Source organism: Erpetoichthys calabaricus, chromosome 2 (assembly GCF_900747795.2).
Source record: "Erpetoichthys calabaricus chromosome 2, fErpCal1.3, whole genome shotgun sequence".
Classification (NCBI taxonomy): Eukaryota; Metazoa; Chordata; class Cladistia; order Polypteriformes; family Polypteridae; genus Erpetoichthys; species Erpetoichthys calabaricus.
The window spans coordinates 140,105,391-140,130,390 of record NC_041395.2 but is presented as its reverse complement, the minus strand read 5'-3'; the positions used below and the strand labels follow the sequence as shown (position 1 = coordinate 140,130,390).

The window sequence follows — 25,000 nt, the reverse complement described above, 5'->3', positions numbered from 1 at the left end:
CCTTCCCACACTCTTATAAACCTTTCTCACTCTCTTGTTAACCTTTCCCACACTCTTATAAACACTTCCTATGCTCTTAAACACTTTCTACATTCTTAAACACCACAGACCAACACTGCACACTGCACGCAGCGATCAGAGGTCAATGTGTCTGCACTCGCTTTGTGAAGGGGGGCAGCTGAACTCATGCTGAGCAGAAATGGACTTTGTGCTGCTTCTGCCAAAATGCCTGCTTGTCGCTCTGCGTGTTCGGAAGGAGAAGGAGGAGTGGGGGGTTTGGGGGTGTGTGTGAGGGCTGAACACACGTTCGCTCAAACCCCCCTCCCCGGAGGCACAGTTCGCATTGTCAAGGGGGTGGGGAGCTGAATGAACGCTAAGGAGAAGTGGACTTTGTGCTGGCTTTGTGCTGCTTGTCGCTCTGCCTGTCAATAATTTAAAAGCCTGTACATCACCAATTTTCCTTTCTCACTGTGTTGTCTTGCGTGAAGTTAAAATGTTTTATAATAGTGAGATGTTACTCATATCCTTAGCCCGACATCCACATATCATATGTGTTAACAAAGTGTGTTTTATAAGTTTACATGTGTTTAAAGCATGTGGGATGGGTATTTTAAGGCTTAAACTATAAAAATGTTTATTTATATGGTCTTTCTATATCGCGGATTTTCTCCTGTTGCTGATGGGTCTGGAACAGGGGTAGGCAACGTCGGTCCTGGAGTGCCACAGTATGTGCAGGTTTTTGTTCCAACCCAGTTCCTTAACGAGAACTCAATTATTGCTGATGAAGCACATATTGCTTAAGTGACATTTTAATGCTTCATTTTAGTGGTCTCGCTTGTTAAGGTTCTCCAACCTTAATTGCTTATTTCAATCTTAAACTGCTGCATTCAGTGTTTTAATTGCTCCTTATTAGCAATAAGATGTAAAAGACAAAGCAGCCAGCAGTTCTCCAGCTAGCTTTTTTTCCAATTACATCTGTGTGTGTTCATCATGCACGGTTTGATTTAATAAAACACTTAATAGAAAAATGTGACAGACTGAAAATGATCTGTTTTAGGCTTCAAATCATTTGGATGATATCCTTGGAAAGGAAAAAAATCTACGATATAAAAGCCTTACATTGCACAGACTAACAAGCCATAAAATTAAATAAGGTCTGAGATTGGCAATGATTGGTTTCTAATTAAGCAATTGGGTTGAATGAAAACCTGTAGCCACTGCGGCTCACCAGGACCGACATTGCCTACCCCTGTTTTACATCTTATTGCTAATAAGGAGCAATTAAAACACTGAATGCAGCAGTTTAAGATTGAAATAAGCAATTAAGGTTGGAGAACCTTAACAAGCGAGACCACTAAAATGAAGCATTAAAATGTCACTTAAGCAATATGTGCTTCTTCAGCAATAATTGAGTTCTCGTTAAGGAACTGGGTTGGAACAAAAACCTGCACATACTGTGGCACTCCAGGACCGACGTTGCCTACCCCTGGTCTGGAACATAACTTCCGCGATAGGCGGGCAATCACTTGTATTTAAAAACCCGCGAAGTCGTGAATCTGCGAAAGTGAACCGTGAAGTAGCGAGGGATTACTGTAGTGTTTGGTTTGTTATTATCTAGTCTGGCCCACATTTACTTGTAACTTTGGTTTATCTATTGTTCATACTGAGGATGCTGGGATACTGAAGAAGATATGGTTGGAGGTGGTGTGGTATGATATATAAAGAAGTTGCCTCACCACAAAAGATGACGAGGACAGTGGATAATAGAGGAAAAAGATTTGGGGGTAAATGGCCAGCTGGAGTCAACCCTGAAAATGGTAGTTATGATAGGAATGATGGTGATGATGGGGATAATGAGGAGTCCACAATAGTTTCATACAGTAATTGGCAAATTTACTGTTGTTTCGACTTTGCCACATGGTTGCTATTCTTCTTCTTGGGTGATCTGCATTTTCATAAACACATGCTACCCAACAAGTCTATAACTGAGGAAATTGTGTGTAATAATTGAATCCTTAATGTTTGCAGTCACTTTAATTTTTTACATTTAGAGAAACCGTAGCTTAGCAAAGCAACAGTAGCACTGATGGATACCAAGAGGAAATACAATACTGTATATGAAGGTCAATAACAGTTCAGAATGATGCCAAGCTTTTATTTTTCAAAAAATAACTAATAAGTATAGTTAATCAGTAGTTATAATAAAGGTATTCTAGACTAAATTAGTAAATTTTCCACCTGGATTTCAAGGCAGAGAGTGATGGATCATTCATTTGCCAGCAGTGTGGTGTGGATGGTAGACTGTCAACTTTTCTGAACCCATTTCTCAAATCACTGGCACTGTGTTGTTGTTAGCAAGGGTATTATTTTGCGTTACCAATTTTTCCAATTATTTTTCTTCTTTAGCAATGGTTTGAGGGTGTTTTCACCTTGTCTTGTGTGTTGGTTTGTTTAAGCTGGGTTTCAAGTTCCAACTTGAAAGCCCTAGAGAGGTAAGGAAAATTCTTTAGGGCTTTATCGCAGGATGCAGTTTATCTTTTGCAATTGTGGAGAAGCCTGTGGTCTTGACACAGAAACTTTACATGGTGTGGTGTTCTCTCATCACTGAAAATGTTCAGCCTTGATAGTGCACTTGGAGTACAGTAATCCCTCCTCCATCGCGGGGGTTGCGTTCCAGAACCCCCTGCGAAAGGTGAAAATCCGCGAAGTAGAAACCATATGTTCATATGGTTCTTTTTATATATTTTAAGCCCTTATAAACTCTCCCACACTATTATAAACATTTCCCGCACAATTATACAGCATAAACCATTTGTATTCTCTTAGATATTAGGTAAGATTCGTTGAAATTATGTATGTAAACACAGTTTATATACAGTAAAACCTGAATATTATTTTAAAGATTTCGAGTGTCTCCAATATCTCATATCTTACAGCCATTACGACAGTCAGGCTACCAGCAATAAATACGTACAATGCAAGAAAAATTGTATACACTAAAATGTGTGTACAGTGACACTAAACTATGTACATGTAATAAGTACTGTACATAGATAATTAATTATGGTTACTCACCAACAATGACACGACGACTTGTCCGATAACGATGAGTTTAATTTTACTGAACAACAAAGGAGAGCGTTACAGCTCTTCTAAAGGATCCTCTTCAGGCGATTGTGTAGCACCGCTGTTGTTCTCCTTCCGGCAGTCTTCAATCCAAATCCCTAAAGCAGATTCCATCCAGACTACTGCCTTATTACGTCCACTTGCAACTCGTTTTGTGCCCTGCTTAAAGGACACTGCGGCCGTAGATCTTACGAGTATATGCTTTTCCTCCTTTTTAAATAAAAAGAATTGTGGACTCATTGATGCCGTAATGGTGTCCTGCAGCGGTGTAGCTGTTCCCTTCCTTCAACATATCCAAAACTTTTACCTTTTCTGCAATCATTTGCATCTTCTGTTGGCGCTTGGACACGGCCCCTGAAGCAGTAGCAGGAGCATGTTAATGCTGAATGAGTGAGATGAGACTTCCTGGTTAATGCAGCACTCCGTCACTGAGCCAATCAGCAAACAGGAACTTAACTGTGTGCTCTGATTAGGTAGCTTCTCAGTCATCTGCCAATAGCGTCCCTTGTATGAAATCAACTGGGCAAACCAACTGAGGAAGCATGTACCAGAAGTAAAAAGACCCATTGTCCGCAGAAACCCGCGAAGCAGCGAAAAATCCGCGTTATATATTTAGATATGCTTACATATAAAATCCACGATAGAGTGAAGCCGCGAAAGTTGAAGCGCGATATAGCGAGGGATTACTGTAAGTGTATTGGAGCGAGTGTGTAAGCATATCACTCTTTATTTAGTCTGGTGGTTTATGTAATTTTTATATTTAAAAATTTAAATTGAATCATTTGCTAGCCCAGGTCTAACTCATAGTTTAAGTAATTGTCTTGTCAAATTTATGTTGTGCAAGTAATACACATCCATTCACAATTAAATAGCATGTATTCATTCCTCTCTCCAAGTCTGTTCAGTGACTATTTAAATCTTATGCCCTGAATACAATGCAGGATTGTAATAAGAGCCTGGTTTTAAAGTGGTGAACAATTGGGGGTGTTCTTGTAGCATCTTTGAATCCAGAACAGCATTAGGAATGCCAGTTATACAAAAATACCCTTCTAAAAATATGTCCTCACAAGCAGGGACAGTGAAAGGAAGAACTGAAAGTACTAAGTAAACAGAACATAACAAAGCATATAGCCACTCCAACACTGCTTATTAGATCTTGCTTCACTAACTACAAGATGGGAAACTCATTCAGTTGTTCACCAATGGCCAACGAAACACTGCCCAGACTTACCTCCTGTCTGTCCCACTTTCTTTCTTTTGCTTTCACTCTGCTGTATCACCCTTAGAGAGTTTTCTTTAGCTGAAAGGGCACCTAGGACTGGGTGATATAGGTAAATAATAATAAACTTCAAGTACAAACTGCAATTTCATATTTAACTGTAAAAGCAGTTATCAGCAAGTCTTGATGTTGTGGTCTTATTTAAATAAAAGCAAGCATGCATGTTTCCTCAGAAATATCAGAAAAATTGACTGTAATCCTAAAAACAAGAACACAAAGATGTTGGCACAATTTTAATCAAGGTGTTAAATTTTGGGGTTTGTGTGACCTATTAATTAACCCTTTGGAACTACAGAAAGCCAACATTTAAAATTGCAGGTGGTCCCTGAAGATAAATGTAAAAACAAGTTCTGATGTTATCACTCAGTGGCTTTTAATGGGTTTGCAGGAAAAGAGGCTAAAATAGGAAGTTAGAAGAAGGTAATTCTCTGTGTTCTTAAGTAACTAGAACTTCATCGCTGGTCCATGGTTGGGTGGTTTTCATGATGTTTCATTTATTTTAAAAAACCAAACAGATAAATAAAAATGTCACCAGTGAAGAAATGTCCAGTGAAAATTACACTGCTTTCAAAGTGAACATAATCACTGCTGTGTTGAGTGTGCTGGTGACTTCTCCTCTCTGGCATAAGAGTGGGTTTGTGTCACAAAAAGATGTGCATCTATGTAATGTATGAAGTGACTTATCACAGATAAAATTCAGGTTTTCCTTCTCAATGACTCGAATTGACACCATGTCTTTTGCAACATAATTGGTGACAATGATTGTTATATCCTGTCACAGGTTGCTTTTCTTGTCATAGGGCACTTTCCTGTTAAACAACTGGCTTAATGCGTTTTGAGCAAATTTTATTACAGTTAAATATGGGGTTTCTGTTGGAGTTAAGTAACTCGTGAAGATTTTGTACTCTTCATAGTCTTTGTGTTGGTTAACACAAGAATAACATAACAAACTAGTTGTTGAACTCGTTTGAACTGCCATGACTTATTTCACAAATCAGTTCTTCTTGTTTAATATTTGTTTTTTTGAAATCAGCATTCTTCCATGCCAGCAAATTTAGGATGCTTTGGGAGGTTAAACTTACAGTTGTACAGTCAGAGCCTGGAGTCATTTCTGCATCATTAGTAGTAGTAGGGTGTTGCATCATGTTAGCCATTATTGGAATACAATGAGATTTCAAGCAAAATGATGCCTTCAGTTCAGTTAGCCAATAAAAGTTGTCATTTTGCTTGACTTCTCATTGTGTCTCTATTAAAAATGGAAGAAATCTTGGGAATGGCAATTCAGAGAGAGCCCCCTTCCCAGGTAAGTTTGGCATGAAATGGGTATCAAAAAAATGGGGTAAATACAATATACAAAACAGAACACAAGTAATCCTCTTTCCACTTAAAACTTACTTTAGCTAAGATGGAAGAATAGATTATACCACTACCTAAATACAGATCTATCACAAATGAGGATACAGATTTAAGTACTGACTTACTCATCTAGGTATTGAACATATGCTAGAAAATTGCATATATATACAGTAATTTATAAAAGTTATTTTGGTGGACTTCACTTTTTTTTAAAGAAGTTCTGCTTCCCTTTTCATTTGATTTCTTCTTTATATATGACATTCTTTCACCCACTGGGACATGGTTAAATGTAGGTAGCTTCATGAATAATTCAGAAGTAATTTTAACTTGATACATAGTCTAAAAATCTCTATAAACATTTAGAAAAACAATGTCATTTTATGCCTTTGACATGTCTGACTATTAAAGTATCAGCTTTGTTACTAAAACCTGTATATACTGATGAGAATCTCCAAAAGATTAAAGGTGAACGGAAAAAGGGAGAGGTTATATTAAAGTTGCAGCAAGAGGTGAATTTATAGTCTTTTAGTGGCAGCAAAACTCTGGATAAAAGGCAGCTGGGTGGGCATATGTAGAAAATGTAAAATAATACCTACTGAGTACAAATAACCTTGCAGAAGAGAGCGGGGTTTACTGTCTCCTGCTCTGCAAAAATTAGATATACAGTACAGAACAAGCCTGATTTGACCTGAAAGACAAATGTTTGTGTTACTAATGGGAATGATTTTCTAGCTGTCATGAGTCCTGGAGTTATGAACATAATTTTGCATGTCCCAAACTTAAACTGAATGAAAGGAGCAATGATGGAATATCAAATGGATAAGCTTTCATCAGCATGTTTGTTTATTGATTTTTATTAGCTGCAGTGACTCATTGCTTAGTGCTGATTCCTCACAGCTCCAGTCTAGGTGCTACAAAATACAACTTTAAAGCACTGGAAATTAGTGAAGGGGTTTGATGAAAACTATAAACACTCACTTTTTTCATTGTATTTTCACAGCCATGGTAAGCGATGTTGAGCTATGCAACTATAGATACATGTTTTACATTACTTACAGTAAGAGTTATATGTAATATTCTTTGCCATGGTGCTTTCAGTTTTAAGTGTACCTTCTTTTACACGGAATACTTAAAGCTTTGATGGTTGCCAGTTGCTGTGATCAGAAATGAGGACACATATACATCCCTCTGGAAAGACAATACTAAGAAACCTGTCATAAATATTTCCAGCATTATTTTTGTCATAGCCATACCCCCAAAACTTGCAGTGCATGTTTTCTGAAGCCAAAACTGTATTCTGTAATTTTGAAAAGGCAAAGCAGTTCTAAAGGTAACATTGACTAAAATGGTATCATATACAGTAATCCCTCCTCCATCGCGGGGGTTGCGTTCCAGAGCCACCCGCGAAATAAGAAAATCCGCGAAGTAGAAACCATATGTTTATATGGTTATTTTGATATTGTCATGCTTGGGTCACAGATTTGCGCAGAAACACGGGAGGTTGTAGAGAGACAGGAACGTTATTCAAACACTGCAAACAAACATTTGTCTCTTTTTCAAAAGTTTAAACTGTGCTCCATGACAAGACAGAGATGACAGTTCAGTCTCACAATTAAAAGAATGCAAACATATCTTCCTTTTCAAAGGAGTGCAAAGCAAGCAGTCAAAAAAAAAAATCAATAGGGCTTTTTGGCTTTTAGTATGTGAAGCACCGCCGGTACAAAGCTGTTGAAGGCGGCAGCTCACACCCCCTCTGTCAGGAGCAGGAAGAGAGAGAGAGAGAGCCACAGAAAAACAAAGTCAAAAATCAATACGTGCCCTTTGAGCTTTTAAGTATGCGAAGCACCGTGCAGCATGTCCTTCAAGAAGCAGCTGCACACAGCCCCCCTGCTCACACCCCCCTACGTCAGCGCAAGAGAGAGAGAGAGAGAGAGAGAAAGTAAGTTGGGTAGCTTCTCAGCCATCTGCCAATAGCGTCCCTTGTATGAAATCAACTGGGCAAACCAACTGAGGAAGCATGTACCAGAAATTAAAAGACCCATTGTCCGCAGAAATCTGCGAACCAGCAAAAAATCCGCGATATAGATTTAAATATGCTTACATATAAAATCCGCGATGGAATGAAGCCGCGAAAGGCGAAGCGCGATATAGCGAGGGATTACTGTACTATTACCAAGTTTATTATAGTTAACAAAAACTAAAATCAAAACTGAAACTATTATTAAAATAACATTTTCATAAACTAAAATAAAATAATTTACAAAGCCGAAATGAAAAACTAAATGAAACTATTAAAGTAGCTGGAAAGACTAACTGAAGTATAATAATAATATTTTTAGTTTTCACTTTTGAATTAATGTTTGTGCCATTAGTCTTTAATCTTTGTAACTTTTAACACTAAAACAGAAAGTACTCCACCACGAGCCACCCGCATATATTCATCCAGTGATCAGAGGCTTTGATGGAGGGCGGTAGTTCACACAGCATTTGCGGTGACAGAGCAAGCGGTGAATATGCGCGTGTAAAGTGTGTGAAATAGAAAGAGATTTACTGTGTCGCCTTTCTTTGTGCTTGTTGTATATGAAGATGTAATTCATACACCTGAAGTCGGAATGTGCTGGTTAACAAAACCTTTACCGTATGGACAGAAAAGTCATGACTGAGTAACATTTCAGTTTATTTCTAAGGGGCCTGCGTTTTGGATTTTATTTTATACACGATAAGCTACATAGACTTATTTCTTTAAACAGTGTAAGAAGTCCAGTTTATGTGGTTAAAACTCAGCTCAAGTTGTGTACTAATAAATATGTATTCTAAGTTAATGTGCCTCCATTGTCCACATTGTGCATGTAGAGCTATTGCATTGAGAGGGTGTACAACCTACATGAATCATTGTAGGCTTGATTAGTTTCACAGGAACCTTTTGTTTCTTTCTCTTTTATATACTGTTGCCTAGACTTTTTTACTTTCACACCACACTGTTCTATGCTTAAATTAAACCCGTCTGTTTTAAGCAATCAGTAAAAATTTTAAGCAGCTCTGGATTAACCTTTGACTCATTATGCTGTGGTGCCTAGTTAACAGCATGTAGACATTTTACCCATGATGCATATTATTTCCTGTATTTAGTTTAATCTTGTGTTGGATCACATTCATGCCTTATTGGAACCATGTGCTTAGTACCAACCCGAGACGACCATTTATATAAAGGGTCTCTGTCCAGTTATTTTTGTCCATACCAAAGTGTGATTGCAATGTTCACATCTACCTGAATAACCCAGACTATCTATATATATATATATATATAATTCACTAAGCAGGCACCAGTGCAAGCAAGACACCCATGGAGCACGCAGGACGGAGCCACGCCAACCAACTCTAAGACCATTGGATACGATGACAACTCACAGAGCCACGCCCACCAACTCGGACGCAGCAACTCACAAAGCACGATGTCATTGGATACGACGACAACTCGCAGAGCCACGCCCACCAACTCGGACGCAGCAACTCACAAAACAGGGCGTCATTCGCGTTCGTCTCTGCTACACTCCACATGCACCTCTGGGCTACGTTAACTTTTCATTATTCTTTTCGGTTACGACGCACGACTGCGTCCACCATCGCAACCTGATTTACACGCCATGGTCTTAGAGTTGGTGGGCGGGTCTCCGTGAGTTGCTCTTGTGAGTGGGCACATGACCAGGTGGTGTGTATGCTTCGAGAACGAGGGTGGACGCGGCAGGACCATCCAAGAAGAGGCATGTTTGTCGCGGATGTGACTCGCTGTATGCAGCGTGTAAAACAGTTTGTTTGTCGCGGATGTGACTCGCTGTATGCAGCGTGTAGAACAGTGTGCGAGGGATATCCCATGTCTTAGAGTTGGTGGGCAGGTCTCTGTGAGTTGCTCTTGCGAGCGGGCACATGACCAGGCAGTGTGTATGCTTTGAGAACGAGGGTGGATGTGGCAGGACCATCTAAGAAGAGGCATGTTTATCGCGGATGTGAATCACTGTATGCAGCGTGTAAAACCGTTTGCGAGAGGTATCCCATGGTCTTAGAGTTGGTGGGCGGGTCTCCGTGAGTTGCTGTTGTGAGCAGGCACATGACCAGGCAGTGTGTATGCTTCGGGAATGAGGGTGGACGCGGCAGGACCATCTAAGAAGAGGCATGTTTGTCGCGGATGTGAATCGCTGTATGCAGCGTGTATAACAGTTTGCGAGGGGTATCCCATGGTCTTAGAGTTGGTGGGCGGGTCTCTGTGAGTTGCTCTTGCGAGCGGGCACATGACCGGGCAGTGTGTATGCTTTGAGAACAAAGGTGGACGCGGCAGGACCATCTAAGAAGAAGCATGTTTGTCGCGGATGTGACTCACTGTATGCAGCATGTAAAACAATTTGTTTGTCACGGATGTGAATCGCTGAATGAGCGTGCGACGGCGGTCCTCCAATTGTCAGTCATGGACAATTGTATGTTGCCCTCTCCAGAGTTCCATTTTTTCATTCACCTACAGTCGTATCCTCAAACCCACCCCATTTGGACAACTGTGTCTTTCAGGATGTGTTCACCCATCAATACATAATTATGTGGTGTATGCTACGCCGCGGGTTGGCTAGTGGGAGATATTTCTCCATATTTCGAAATTGCAGCTCCAAATGAACTTGGTGTGAAAACACCTTAAAATTACTATGTGATTGAAAAGAAAAAAGGCTGTCATATAATACATTGCATTGCAGATGTTTTAGCCATTGTGGAGTGCTGGGTGGTATGACATATTCCACTTCCACAAGATTAACTAGCAAGGCAGTGATGTGATAAAGGTTGATACATTAGAACAGTCAATGAAGATGCATATTCTTTCTAGAGTAGTTGAAAAGCACAAATATTTAATAAGGGTCTTTTAAATTCCATTGGCTTTCCACATCATTGTGAAAATATTTAGATTTGAGGCCAATAATTGTTGAAGGGAGCATGGTGCTTTGTTTTAGGAGTGGTGTGGTGATCTTATTCTGATTGAATTGTGCAAAGTCTGAGCTTGGAAGTGTAGAACACAAATAGAAAAAAGAAAAAAAACACTGTAAAAAATTACAGTAAAAGTTTGGTTTTTCACTACTGTATGTTTTTAGGTCTTCAACCAACTTCATATATTAGACAAAGAGCAACTGAGTGAAGAAATGAAATATTATTTTGTATTTATGGTATTTGAAAGAAAGTTTCTTTGGTATGTTGTATTTATAACCAAGATGTTTAAATTATGCAATAGCACCTTCTCAATTCCTAATCTCCTAAAGGAATACTCCACCCCAAAGCACTTTTTTTTTAGATGTTACTTACCCTATATGCTTTATAGTGATTGCCAAGAAACATTTTTAATCTCATGTTTTTATGCAGAATGAGAGAAAAAAGTTTATCATATAATAGAACCTAATGGTCTCCAAATATGAACAATGGTAAAGGATGTGAAAACGTTGATGGGGAAAAAAAATTCTCACTTTACTCATGTCGCAGAATCCATATTTTGGTTATTCAGTTGCATTTTTTCTAAAATATTATTAACATTTACTTCTGGGAAAAAACAGCACACTTTGCAAACATTATAATACATTCCCACAATTCTGTGCTTTTGATTTGACCAATAAACGACAGGGAGAGCCAGGTCTTCAATTCAGACACTTCTTTACGTGTGAGTGTGTGTGTTCCTTTGTTGTTCATGACAACATTTACCAAAAGTGGTTTATTTAAAAGTATTTTAGTTAAAATACATGTTTCTAACATTATGAGCAAATGAATGACTTTTTATGTGGATTACATGACACAAGTGATGTGAGATTTTTTTCATGGACATTTTGATATTGTTCGGTGTTGTCCTACCCTGGTCACCAACTTTAATCATTGAATCATAAACTTTTTTTTTTTTTTTTTAATATATACTCCTTTCTGCATGAATATATGAGCTTAAATTTTTTTTCTCGACCGTCACTTTAAAGCACTTTGGTGTAAGAGAGAAAAAGTAAGTAACAAAATATAAGTTTTGGACATAGTGTTCCTTTATGGGTTCTTGCTGTGTTTTTATTCCAGAAAATAAGTATGAGGTATTTCAAAGAAGGGGGTAAATGTTGTTATGGGTGTTATGACTTCAAATTTGGATCACAGTATTTTCAACTATCCTGATGGCACTGATATACTCCTATGAGCCCTGCAGTATCTATACTAATTAATAAAAGGCAAAGCCCTCACTGACTGACTGACTTACTGACTGACTGACTGACTCATCACTAATTCTCCAACTTCCCGTGTAGGTGGAAGGCTGAAATTTGTCAGGCTCATTCCTTACAGCTTACTTACAAAAGTTAGACAGGTTTCATTTCGAAATTCTACACGTAATGGTCATAACTGGAACCTGTTTTTTGTCCATATACTGTAATGGAGGAGGCGGAGTCACATATCGTGTCATCACACCTCCTACGTAATCACGTGAACTAAAAACAAGGAAGACATTTACAGCACGAGTCATACGCGGGAACGAAGGTAAATGACGTTAATTTTTGAGTGTCTTTTAATACTGTGTAAGCATACATATTAACACATGTGCAATTAAACGTGTGCATTTACGGGGTGATTTCTCAGGCTTAAAAGCTCGCCTTTAATTAAAAAGATAAATGCAAACTGTTTTCATTCTGAAGGGCACAAACTACGTTGGATTTCAGCTGTTAAACAAGCAAAAATGACGGTACACCAGATAAATAAGCGCAACATATTATCAGTTGTATTGTATGCTAACAATACATATAGAAATGTGTTAATCGTTAACTAATATTATGGGATGGTGTTTTTCGACTCGCGCCTTGATTTAAACGATTCCATGTCTTGGTGGGTTTACGTAGCTTATTGTCAATATCTTTACAGCTCTTTTTAAGACTTAATTTAAAAAGGTTTTCTTTTCTTCTTAATAAAAATTTAAAAGCAGTACTTCGCCGGTGCGAAGCGCTCACTTCACTCCCTTACGGGAATCGAACCTCGGACGTCAGCGCTAGAGGCGAAGCCCCTAAAATTGCGCCACGGCGTGTGGTTCGTTTATTTGACAACATGTAGATTGGGGTAATTACATTCACGGCATTCGTAGTCTGATTCACAATCTGATTGTATGGGTGGTTACCTACCAGGTAACGCTTATGGTTAGCCAGCAAGTCAGCTTGAAGTGATCACTCGAGTAAAGGCAGCTTCACAAAAAAACACATCCTTAACAAATTGTTATTAGTATATTTTCTCTCAATTTAAAGAGGTTTTCTTTTCTTCTTAATAAAAATTTAAAAGCAGTACTTCGCCGGTGCGACTGAGCGACTGACGCATACAGACATATTCATGAGTGCAGGTACTTCGGAAAGAAAGCACCGTGTAAACCTAAAGTTTAAATTAAGTTCATAGACCTACAAAAGGTTGCCATTGACTTCAGGCAAGATTGCTTTTCTCCTGTACAACTATACGTTGCATTCTCAAGAGTGTGCTTGCACGGCTTGGTCATATTACAACCGGAGTGCTGAACTGACAACGTGGTATGCAAACAGAACTATAACAATCGTAAAAAAAGAAAAAAAAAAAGGCGAAGAACCCTTGCATTTAATAAAAAGTCTCCTTCCTTAGCGTTCATTTATAAAGCAGCGGAAAAGCTGTGTTAAGGCTGCTTCACAAAAAAACTGATCCTTAATATAGATATAGATATATATAGATATATATATATATATATATATATATATATATATATGTATGTATGTCTATATATATATATATATATATATATATATATATATATATATATATATATATATATGTAAGCTTATAAGTACTGCCTTACTTCTCTTTAAGAAAGGAAGATGTAATGATACTTGATTTAAACGATTCCATGTCTTGGTGGGTTTGCGTAGCTTATTCTCAATATCTTTACACCTGTTTTTAAGACTTATTGACTGAAACGGGCTTTCACGAAAAAAAGTTAGGGCTTTGCTACAGGATACACCCTCCACAAGTTAAGGAAGTAAAAATAAAGGTATATATTTCTGTTTTATTTAAACCTTTTAAGTTCGTATGCATAGCCCCATTTGGCTGTTTTAGTTTTTTTTTTTTCTTTCTTCAGTAATATTTAATCTCCTTAAAGAAAAACAACATATGCATTTTACTTTTTTTGTATCTCTTTAGTAATATTTTAGTGTAAAAGGATAACCAGTATTTAAACCTTTTATGTTACTTGATAAAGTTATTTTACACAATGTTGAAAAATTAATAAGAAAGCTACATATTTTGGCAGCTGCTGCTTTAATTTTCAATGAAATGAAAAAAGCTTTCCCAGAGAAAACCTCAATGAAGAAGAAACAGTTTGAACTATCTAAAAAGGAGAGACCCTCATTTATAAAGGTTTGCTGCAGATGACTTAACTGAAAATAAATGAATAGTTCCTATGTGTATAATATTTTTATCTATTTGACTTATGCCTTTATTCCAGCAACTTGCAACATCTGAGGTACAATTTGTTACTTTTGTTTTTTGCAGCCCAGGCAGGTGAAGTGACTTCCTCAGGGTCACACAGTGGTGTCAGTACCAGGATTTGAACTTACAAGCTCCAGGTTTGCTGAAATATTACTGAAGAAAGAAAAAAAACAAAAACGGGCAAATGGGGCTATGCATACAAATGTCCATCCATCCATTATCCAACCCGCTATATCCTAAAAACAGCAGCCAATCCCTGCCAACACAGTGCACAAGGCAGGAAACAAACCCCGGGCAAGGTGCCAGCCCACCGCAGGGCGCACACACCCACACACACCCACACACCAGGGACAATTTAGAATTGCCAATGCACCTAACCTGCATGTCTTTGGACTGTGGGAGGAAATCGGAGTACCCGGAGGTAACCCAGACAGACACGGGGAGAACATTCAAACTCCACGCAGGGAAGCGAACCCAGGTCTCCTATCTGGCACCTTTCACTGCGCCACCATACCACCCGCATACAGACTTAAAAGGTTTAAATAAAACAGAAATATATACCTTTATTTTTACTTCCTTAACTTGTGGAGGGTGTATCCTATAGCAAAGCCCTAACTTTTTTCATGAAAGCTCCTTTCAGTCAATAAGCCTTAAAAACAGGTGTAAAGCTAAACTTGCAGCACCGCTATTCAATTATACTTGCCTAACGCCTCTCCTAAGGGGAGATACTGTAGGATCTGGGCATCAGTCAAAGCACCAATCACAGGCCCGATTAGAAAGTGGGAAGCTGTGATTTGTCGTCTCCCTCCCATGTAACAATCACAGCCCGTCGTACAACGCACTATGTATGTATGTATGTATGTATAAATATATATATATATATATATATATATATATATATATATATATATATATATATATATATATATATATATATATATATGTAGATATGTGTATATGTAGATATGTATATATATGTATATATATGTTTACATAACCTCTTTAACACACTACTTCTCCGCTGCGAAGCGCGGGTATTTTGCTAGTACTGTATAAATATAATACAGTTCAATAAATAAACATGGTGACTTTCCAGCTGAAGAGATTTTTTTCCTTAATTGTGCGCGTGCTTTGTGATAAACCTGAGGTAGAACAGTGTAAACATTCATAACAAATCAACTAAATAAAATGAAAATGTTCAGCCACATGGAATATTATAAAACTCTAAATAATTACCTTTATACCTCTCAAAAAGTGCAAAAGGGAGTGTTGTTAATTATAATGAATCCATAACTGTTCTGACCTATAAGTGGTGCTAGTGAGCCCCAAACCCTCTAACACCAACAGAAATCCCAGTTCAAATAATAATACTAGATGATAATAATAGAAATGGAACTTTTCAAAGTTCCTTCATTACCATTCACGTTTTTCGCAAGTTCTTTGCCAGAATCAGTATCACAGTTTATTACCTTAGTGCACTCTGGCAGGTTGTCCACATTTCCCCTGGTGCTGAATGCTTTTTATCAAGGATATTGCCATACAATCTTCATTGACAAACATTGGCAGTAGAATGAGTATTAGTGAAGAGCTCAGTGACTTTAAACATGGCACTGTTGTAGGATGCCACCTTTGCTACAGTCTTTGTAAGAAAGGCAGAGCCATTCAAATTTGCATTCACCTGAAGCAGATGCAGCGGGTGTGTGGAAAGTAAAAAATATGGTTGTTTGTGCAGCGGGCAGTGTGGTGCAGCATGAAAAACCAGAGTCACTTTCAATTTCATTAAATCAGAGTTAAGTTCAGTTTGCAATTCAGTGTTCAACTTGTTGTTTGAAGTCCGCATGATAATAAAGAATACTGGAAATTTTGTGTCTACTGGTCTTCCCTTTGTGACGGTGCAGAGCAAGCCTTCCTGAAGCATCTGTGTATTTGATTGACACACTTTCACGAACGTCTTAAGTCTGGGTCATGAGTTGAGTGAGTATCCTACCTCACAGTCAGTATGTGAAATTTTTGCTCTGCTAGATCTGCTTCTTTCAACTGTGTTTTATTGTGAAATAGAAGCATCTTTAGGCAGCACCAGTTCAGCCACAAAGTGCAAAGTCACAGGGTGGTGCCACTGAGTACTATTGAGTGCGTCTGTTGCATCACTTAGAAAAGAGTTCCAAACAACCCCTGGACGAAATATCAGCACAATAACTGTGTGTTGGAGCTCCATGAATTGGATTTCCATGGCCGAGTCGCTGTAAACAAGCTTAAGATCACTAAGCACATTGCCAAGTGTCAGCTGAAGTGGTGTAAAGCCCACTGCTATTGAACTCCAGAACAGTGCAAGTGTGTTACCTGAAATGAATTAATCAGACTTCATTATCTAGCAGTCAGATGAATGAATGTGGGTTTGACGGATATGAGGTGAATGTTACCTTCTGGAATGCACAGAGTCTACTATAAAGTGTTTACTGTAAAGTTTGGTGAAAGAGGGATATTTGTCTGGGGCTGTTCTTCAAAATTTGGGCTAGACCCCTTTTATGTTCCAACATGTCTGAACCTCTTAGCACAAAAACAGTCCCATAAAGAGAGATTCATATTAATAGAGATGGTTTTGGGATGGAATTTCCAGTAGGCTCATGTAGGTATGATGGTCAGGTATCCACAACATTTTGGCAATAATTGTTGACAAGATAAATATGGAACACAAGTGAAACCACATCTAATTTACCTTAATAAATAAATAAATAATACAATTTAAATAATCAAATATTTTAAATGATGTCTTGTTTAGATAATAGGCAAGTACACACACATTTTGTATGCATTGTTCCAAATAAGCACTGTTACGAATATTGGCTTATATGCAATTAAAGAGTATGATAACCATGTTTTATATTTATATCTGGACTGAAGTATAGTGTGATACTGAATCAAATATATTTACGCCAACACTACAGAATACATTGTGTAATAAGTTATAAGAAATAGGAAAATACAGATCAACATACATTGACCCATTAATCTTCAGTAAAAAGACAGAGATTTGTTATCCCTAATTAAGATATCTCTCGGGCGCCAATTTGGAAAGTGCACATTGAAAAATTTAGCTTTTTTTCCCCACAATGTATTCCTTCAAAGTGTCATAGATATATCTTTGTCTTCCTAATCTGATAGTAGATCTCTTACAAGATTTATTGTATAGAGCTTGCAATCTACTTTGAAGTTTGCTGATACAGTATTGTCCAGCCTCTGACTACATATTTTTTAAACTTTGGTGACTGTTTGATTAATTTGAATATTAGTAAAAGCTGGGTGCAACATGTATCAACTCTTTTGTTTTATCTACATAATTGGGAAATGAGTTCTAATAAATCCAGAATAGGATCCCTATAGATCCCAGGGTGTCACATGCTTATATTTACAATTTTTGAACATCACATAAGAAAATAAAATGTTTGGTCCCATTTGAAGATTTTAGCATGCAGTCGCTGTACATTACAACTTTCCTCCTCAGAGATTTTAGTGAAGTGTTATTCATAAATTTTATTGGTTCGAGGAATATAATATACTTACTGCATACATAGTGTATCAAATATGAAATACCAAAAAATTGTTATGTGGAAGAGCTTGAGGTAAAAGAAACAATATTGTATGACAGTATTTTTTCCTGCACCTCCCAGGTCACCCTGATGGTAAATCTGCCAAATGAGTTACAGTTATGATTCTACTAAGGAAATAATAATAATAATAATACATTTTATTTATTTAGCACCATTCCCAAAGGTGTACCTTTTATCTGCAGTACTTTACATATAGGGATTTTTGGGCCTTCTCATAAACTCAAATTTACAATAATGTCTGCAGATTTAATGTATCTTAACGATTTCAGTAATTTTTAAATAAGTTTACACGAGGATGTACTTTTTCCCTGTGCTCTGTCCCTTTAAATCAAGAGAAATGTGCAGCTGCAATTTTTTAATTGAAAGCAGGTGAGAGTTTAATTGCAGATGCACTGCCATTAACTGGCAATCAGAGGGCCTACTGAGGAAATTGAGGAGAAATATGAAGCCAAATCAAGACTAGCTATAGATTAGTTAAAATCGGTATTGATCTTATTCTACTGTTCACAGAGACAGCACTTTAGACCTTAGGATCGTCTCCTCTTAGTACCATACTACATAATCTGGTTTTAAATCGCTGCTGGTACACTATAATCTCTGGTACACTACAACTGTTCCAACATGTTTCTGTATTAAAAAAGTTAATGCTTGTAAAAATACTGTATGTAATATGAAAATATTTTAATACTCCTTTTTCTATAAAATTTTTCATCTACCTTATTTAGTTTTTTTTTCTCATAATGAATGGATCTACAAATAAATAGTGTTATAAATTGTTTATTGATGTTTTATATTTTGATAAATTTAATGGCTACTAAGGAAGTATAAGCAGTTTAGTCAAGTTTCTTTAATTAAAATAGTTTAATCTAATGGTAATGCTGGTAGAATTGTAATAATATACTGAATTAACTTTACTAATATAAACATTACAGTTATTTATGCTTCTGACCTATCTTTAAAACTGAATAATTGGCAACTCAGCTGACAGAAATTTAACTGCTAAGTTATGATACATTTTATTATAATACTGTTTATTGCGAATTGTACATTACATTTGAAATGTAACATAACAGTACCCTTATGGAGTCTGCTAAAATCAATTTTATTTCTTTGGTAAAAGACAAGGCAACATGGTATGCATGTAAATCTGCCACCATTGCCAATTTTTTCTGAGACTAGGGCAGTGTTCAGCTGACTGAAAGCATAAGCTATGATAACAGAAAACACCATTTTACAAAAGATGCTCCCCTTTACTGCATGCATCATATCCTAAATACTGTATGTGTACATTTTATTAATGTACATCAGTAAGTTTGGCTTATTTTGCAGTCATTTTCTGTATTTGAAAACAGGCGCTTACAAACATTTTGGCCACACATTTTGAATAATGCAGTGATATCTCTGTCTGCCGCCAAGTGCTCCCCACTGAGAATTGTGATGTTGAGTTCACATTGCCTGCCTGTCATTCATGTGCAGTGCTTAAGAACTGGTCACAGAGAGGTGCTGGCAACAGCTGTGTCATCTTACAAATGAGTCTATATTGACTACACACATAACCGGAAGCTGATACTTAACATATGTGCTTAATTGAACACAGTGTAACATCTGACAAATACACAGTACAGTACATCAGCACATTAAGTACTGTACTTCAGATCAGCCATAATCAACTATCCTTTTTTGGAGAAAATTTCTGCTACACTTGACCACATATTTGTTTCTCTTTTTCAACACTTTCATGTCTACTATGCATTTGCTAAAAGTGTACACAATAAATGCATAAAAAGACGCAGAGAAGCCTTATGTTCTATATTAAAATGTTAACTTTGCTATTTTTGTAATTAAATTAGCTGAAATACCCGGCATTGCCCAAGTTTATTTGTAGAATGGGTTAAGGAAAGAATGCAAACATTTACTGTGTGTGTTTCTTAAATTGTGACCCTGCTGTTATTGCTAGCTGCCACATCTGTTATCTACAGTGCATCCGGAAAGTATTCACAGCGCATCACTTTTTCCACATTTTGTTATGTTACAGCCTTATTCCAAAATGGATTAAATTCATTTTTTTCCTCAGAATTCTACACAAAACACCCAATAATGACAATGCGGAAAAAGTTTACTTGAGATTTTTGCAAATTTATTAAAAATAAAAAAACTGAGAAATCACATATACATAAGTATTCACAGCCTTTGCTCAATACTTTGTCGATACACCCAATGGTACCCCCAGGATCATAATTTTGGGTTCCAAAGTAGTTCATTTTCTCTGCATGATCCTAGAGAACAACTATAGAAAACTTGGTCAAAGGATGTAGGATTGTATAGGGAACAGACAGACATTCTCTATTATTTATATATATATATATATATATATATATATATATATATATATATATATATATATATATATATATATATATATATATACACAGTATATATATATATATATATATATATATATATATATATATATATATAAAATATGTGTTTATATATATATATGTATGTATATGTACAGTACTGTGCAAAAGTTTTAGGCAGGTGTGAAAAAATGCTGTAAACAAAGAATGCTTTCAGAAATATAAATGATGATTGTTTATTGTTATCAATTTACAAAATGCAAAGTGAGCGAACAAAAGAAAAATCTAAATCAAATCAATATTTGGTGTTGCTACCTTTAGCCTTCGAACCAGCATCAGTTCTTATGGTACACTTGCACAAAGTCAGGGATTTTGTAGGATTATAGTCAGGTGTATGATCAACCAATTATACCAAACAGGTGCTAATGATCATCAATGTCACACGTAGGTTGAAACACAGTCATTAACTGAAACAGAAACAGCTGTGTAGGAGGCTTAAAACTGGGTGAGGAACAGCCAAACTGCTACCAAGGTGAGGTTGTGGAAGACAGATTCATGTCATGGCAAGATTGAGCACAGCAACAACACACAAGGTAGTTATACTGCATCAGCATGGTCTCTCCCAGACAAAGATTTCAAAGCAGACTGGGGTTTCAAGATGTGCTGTTCAAGCTCTTTTGAAGAAGCACAAAGAAACGGGCAACGTTGAGGATCGTAGACGCAGTGGTCGGCCAAGGAAACTTAGTGCAGCAGATGAAAGACACATCAAGCTTATTACCCTTCGAAATCGGAAGATGTCCAGCAGTGCCATCAGCTCAGAACTGGCAGAAACCAGTGGGACCCAGGTACACCCATCTACTGTCCGGAGAAGTCTGGCCAGAAGTGGTCTTCATGGAAGAGTTGCAGCCAAAAAGCCATACCTCCGACGTGGAAACAAGGCCAAGCGACTCAAGTATGCACGAAAACACAGGAACTGGGGTGCAGAAAAATGGCAGCAGGTGCTCTGGACTGATGAGTCAAAATTTGAAATATCTGGCTGTAGCAGAAGGCAGTTTGTTCGTCGAAGGGCTGGAGAGCGGTACAATAATGAGTGTCTGCAGGAAAACAGTGAAGCATGGTAGAGGTTCCTTGAACGTTTGGGGCTGCATTTCTGCAAATGGAGTTGGAGATTTGGTCAGGATTAATGGTGTTCTCAATGCTGAGAAATACAGGCAGATACTTATCCATCACGCAATTCCGTCAGGGAGGCGTATGATTGGCCCCAAATTTATTCTGCAGCAGGACAACGACCCCAAACATACAGCCAAAGTCATTAAGAACTATCTTCAGCGTAAAGAAGAACAAGAAGTCCTGGAAGTGATGGTATGGCCCCCACAGAGCCCTAATCTCAACATCGTCGAGTGTGTCTGGGATTACATGAAGAGACAGAAGGATGTGAGGAAGCCTACATCCACAGAAGATCTGTGGTTAGTTCTCCAAGATGTTTGGAATAACCTACCAGCCGAGTTCCTTCAAAAACTGTGTGCAAGTGTACCTAGAAGAATTGATGCTGTTTTGAAGGCAAAGGGTGGTCACACCAAATATTGATTTGATTTAGATTTCTCTTTTGTTCATTCACTGCATTTTGTTGATTGATGCAAATAAATGATTAACACTTCCATTTTTGAAAGCATTCTTTGTTTACAGCATTTTTTCACACCTGCCGAAAACTTTTGTGCAGTACTGTGTGTATATATATATATACAGTGGTGTGAAAAACTATTTGCCCCCTTCCTGATTTCTTATTCTTTTGCATGTTTGTCACACAAAATGTTTCTGATCATCAAACACATTTAACCATTAGTCAAATATAACACAAGTAAACACAAAATGCAGTTTTTAAATGATGGTGTTTATTATTTAGGGAGAAAAAAAATCCAAACCTACATGGCCCTGTGTGAAAAAGTAATTGCCCCCCTTGTTAAAAAATAACCTAACTGTGGTGTATCACACCTGAGTTCAATTTCCGTAGCCACCCCCAGCCCTGATTACTGCCACACCTGTTTCAATCAAGAAATCACTTAAATAGGAGCTGCCTGACACAGAGAAGTAGACCAAAAGCACCTCAAAAGCTAGACATCATGGCAAGATCCAAAGAAATTCAGGAACAAATGAGAACAGAAGTAATTGAGATCTATCAGTCTGGTAAAGGTTATAAAGCCATTTCTAAAGCTTTGGGACTCCAGCGAACCACAGTGAGAGCCATTATCCACAAATGGCAAAAACATGGAACAGTGGTGAACCTTCCCAGGAGTGGCCGGCCAACCAAAATTACCCCAAGAGCGCAGAGACGACTCATCCGAGAGGTCGCAAAAGACCCCAGGACAACGTCTAAAGAACTGCAGGCCTCACTTGCCTCAATTAAGGTCAGTGTTCACGACTCCACCATAAGAAAGAGACTGGGCAAAAACGGCCTGCATGGCAGATTTCCAAGACGCAAACCACTGTTAAGCAAAAAGAACATTAGGGCTCGTCTCAATTTTGCTAAGAAACATCTCAATGATTGCCAAGACTTTTGGGAAAATACCTTGTGGACTGATGAGTCAAAAGTTGAACTTTTTGGAAGGCAAATGTCCCGTTACATCTGGCGTAAAAGGAACACAGCATTTCAGAAAAAGAACATCATACCAACAGTAAAATATGGTGGTGGTAGTGTGATGGTCTGGGGTTGTTTTGCTGCTTCAGGACCTGGAAGGCTTGCTGTGATAGATGGAACCATGAATTCTACTGTCTACCAAAAAATCCTGAAGGAGAATGTCCGGCCATCTGTTCGTCAACTGAAGCTGAAGCGATCTTGGGTGCTGCAACAGGACAATGACCCAAAACACACCAGCAAATCCACCTCTGAATGGCTGAAGAAAAACAAAATGAAGACTTTGGAGTGGCCTAGTCAAAGTCCTGACCTGAATCCAATTGAGATGCTATGGCATGACCTTAAAAAGGCGGTTCATGCTAGAAAACCCTCAAATAAAGCTGAATTACAACAGTTTTGCAAAGATGAGTGGGCCAAAATTCCTCCAGAGCGCTGTAGAAGACTCATTGCAAGTTATCGCAAACGCTTGATTGCAGTTATTGCTGCTAAGGGTGGCCCAACCAGTTATTAGGTTCAGGGGGCAATTACTTTTTCACACAGGGCCATGTACGTTTGGATTTTTTTTTCTCCCTAAATAATAAAAACCACCATTTACAAACTGCATTTTGTGTTTACTTGTGTTATATTTGACTAATGGTTAAATGTGTTTGATGATCAGAAACATTTTGTGTGACAAACATGCAAAAGAATAAGAAATCAGGAAGGGGGCAAATAGTTTTTCACACCACTGTATATATATATATATATATATATATATATATATATATATATATATATATATATACACACAGTATATACATATATATATATATATATATATATATATATATATATACATCTATACTAATAAAAGGCAAAGCCCTCACTGACTCACTGACTGACTGACTGACTGACTCACTCACTCACTCATCACTAATTCTCCAACTTCCCGTGTAGGTAGAAGGCTGAAATTTGGCAGGCTCATTCCTTACAGCTTACTTACAAAAGTTAGGCAGGTTTTATTTCGAAATTCTATGCGTAATGGTCATAACTGGAACCTGTTTGACTGACTCATTCATCACTAATTGTCCAACTTCCCGTGTAGGTAGAAGGCTGAAATTTGGCAGGCTCATTCCTTATAGCTTACTTACAAAAGTTAGGCAGGTTTCATTTCGAAATTCTACGTGTAATGGTCATAACTGGAACCTTTTTTTTGTCCATATACTCTAATGGAGGAGGCGGAGTCACGTATCGCGTCATCACGTATTACGCCTCCTATGTAATCACGTGAACTGAAAACGAGGAAGAGATTTACAGCACAAGTCAAACGCGGTAACGAAGGTAAATGACGTTAATTGTTGACTGTCTTTTAATACTGTGTACTTGTTGAGTGTCTTTTAATACTGTGTAAGCATACATATTAACACATGTGCAATTAAACGTGTGCATTTACGGGGTGATTTCTCAGGCTTAAAAGCTCGCCTTTTATTAAAAAGGTAAATGCAAACTCTTTTCATTCTGAAGGGCACAAACCACGTTAGATTTCAGCCGTTAAACGCGCAAAAATGTCAGTACACCAGGTGAATAAGCGCAACATATTATCAGTTGTATTGTATGCTTACAATACATATAGAAATGTGTTAATCGTTAACTAATATTATGGGATGGTGTTTTTCGACTCGCGCTTTGATTTAAACGATTGCATGTCTTGGTAGGTTTGCGTAGCTTATTGTCAATATCTTTACAGCTCTTTTTAAGACTTAATTTAAAAAGGTTTTCTTTTCTTCTTAATAAAAATTTAAAAGCAATACTTCGCCGGTGCGAAGCGCTCACTTCACTCCCTTACGGGAATCGAACCTCGGACGTCAGCGCTAGAGGCTAAGCCCCTAAAATTGCGCCACGGCGTGTGGTTCGTTTATTTGACAGCATGTAGATCGGGGTAATTACATTCACGGCATTCGTAGTCTGATTCACAATCTGATTGTATGGGTGGTTACCTACCAGGTAACGCTTATGGTTAGCCAGCAAGTCATCTCGAAGTGATCACTCGAGTGAACGCAGCTTCACAAAAAAACAGATCCTTAACAAACTGTTATTGGTATATTTTCCCTCAATTTTAAAAGGTTTTCTTTTCTTCTTAATAAAAATTTAAAAGCAGTACTTCGCCGGTACGAAGCGC

At 37.7% G+C, this 25,000-nt stretch overlaps 1 protein-coding gene across 3 annotated transcripts in view; it reads left to right on the top strand.

Annotated features, from left to right (window-relative positions):
* Positions 1-25,000, top strand: part of usp13 (ubiquitin specific peptidase 13) — a 355,954-nt gene that overhangs the window by 91,429 nt on the left and 239,525 nt on the right. The window lies entirely within an intron of this gene.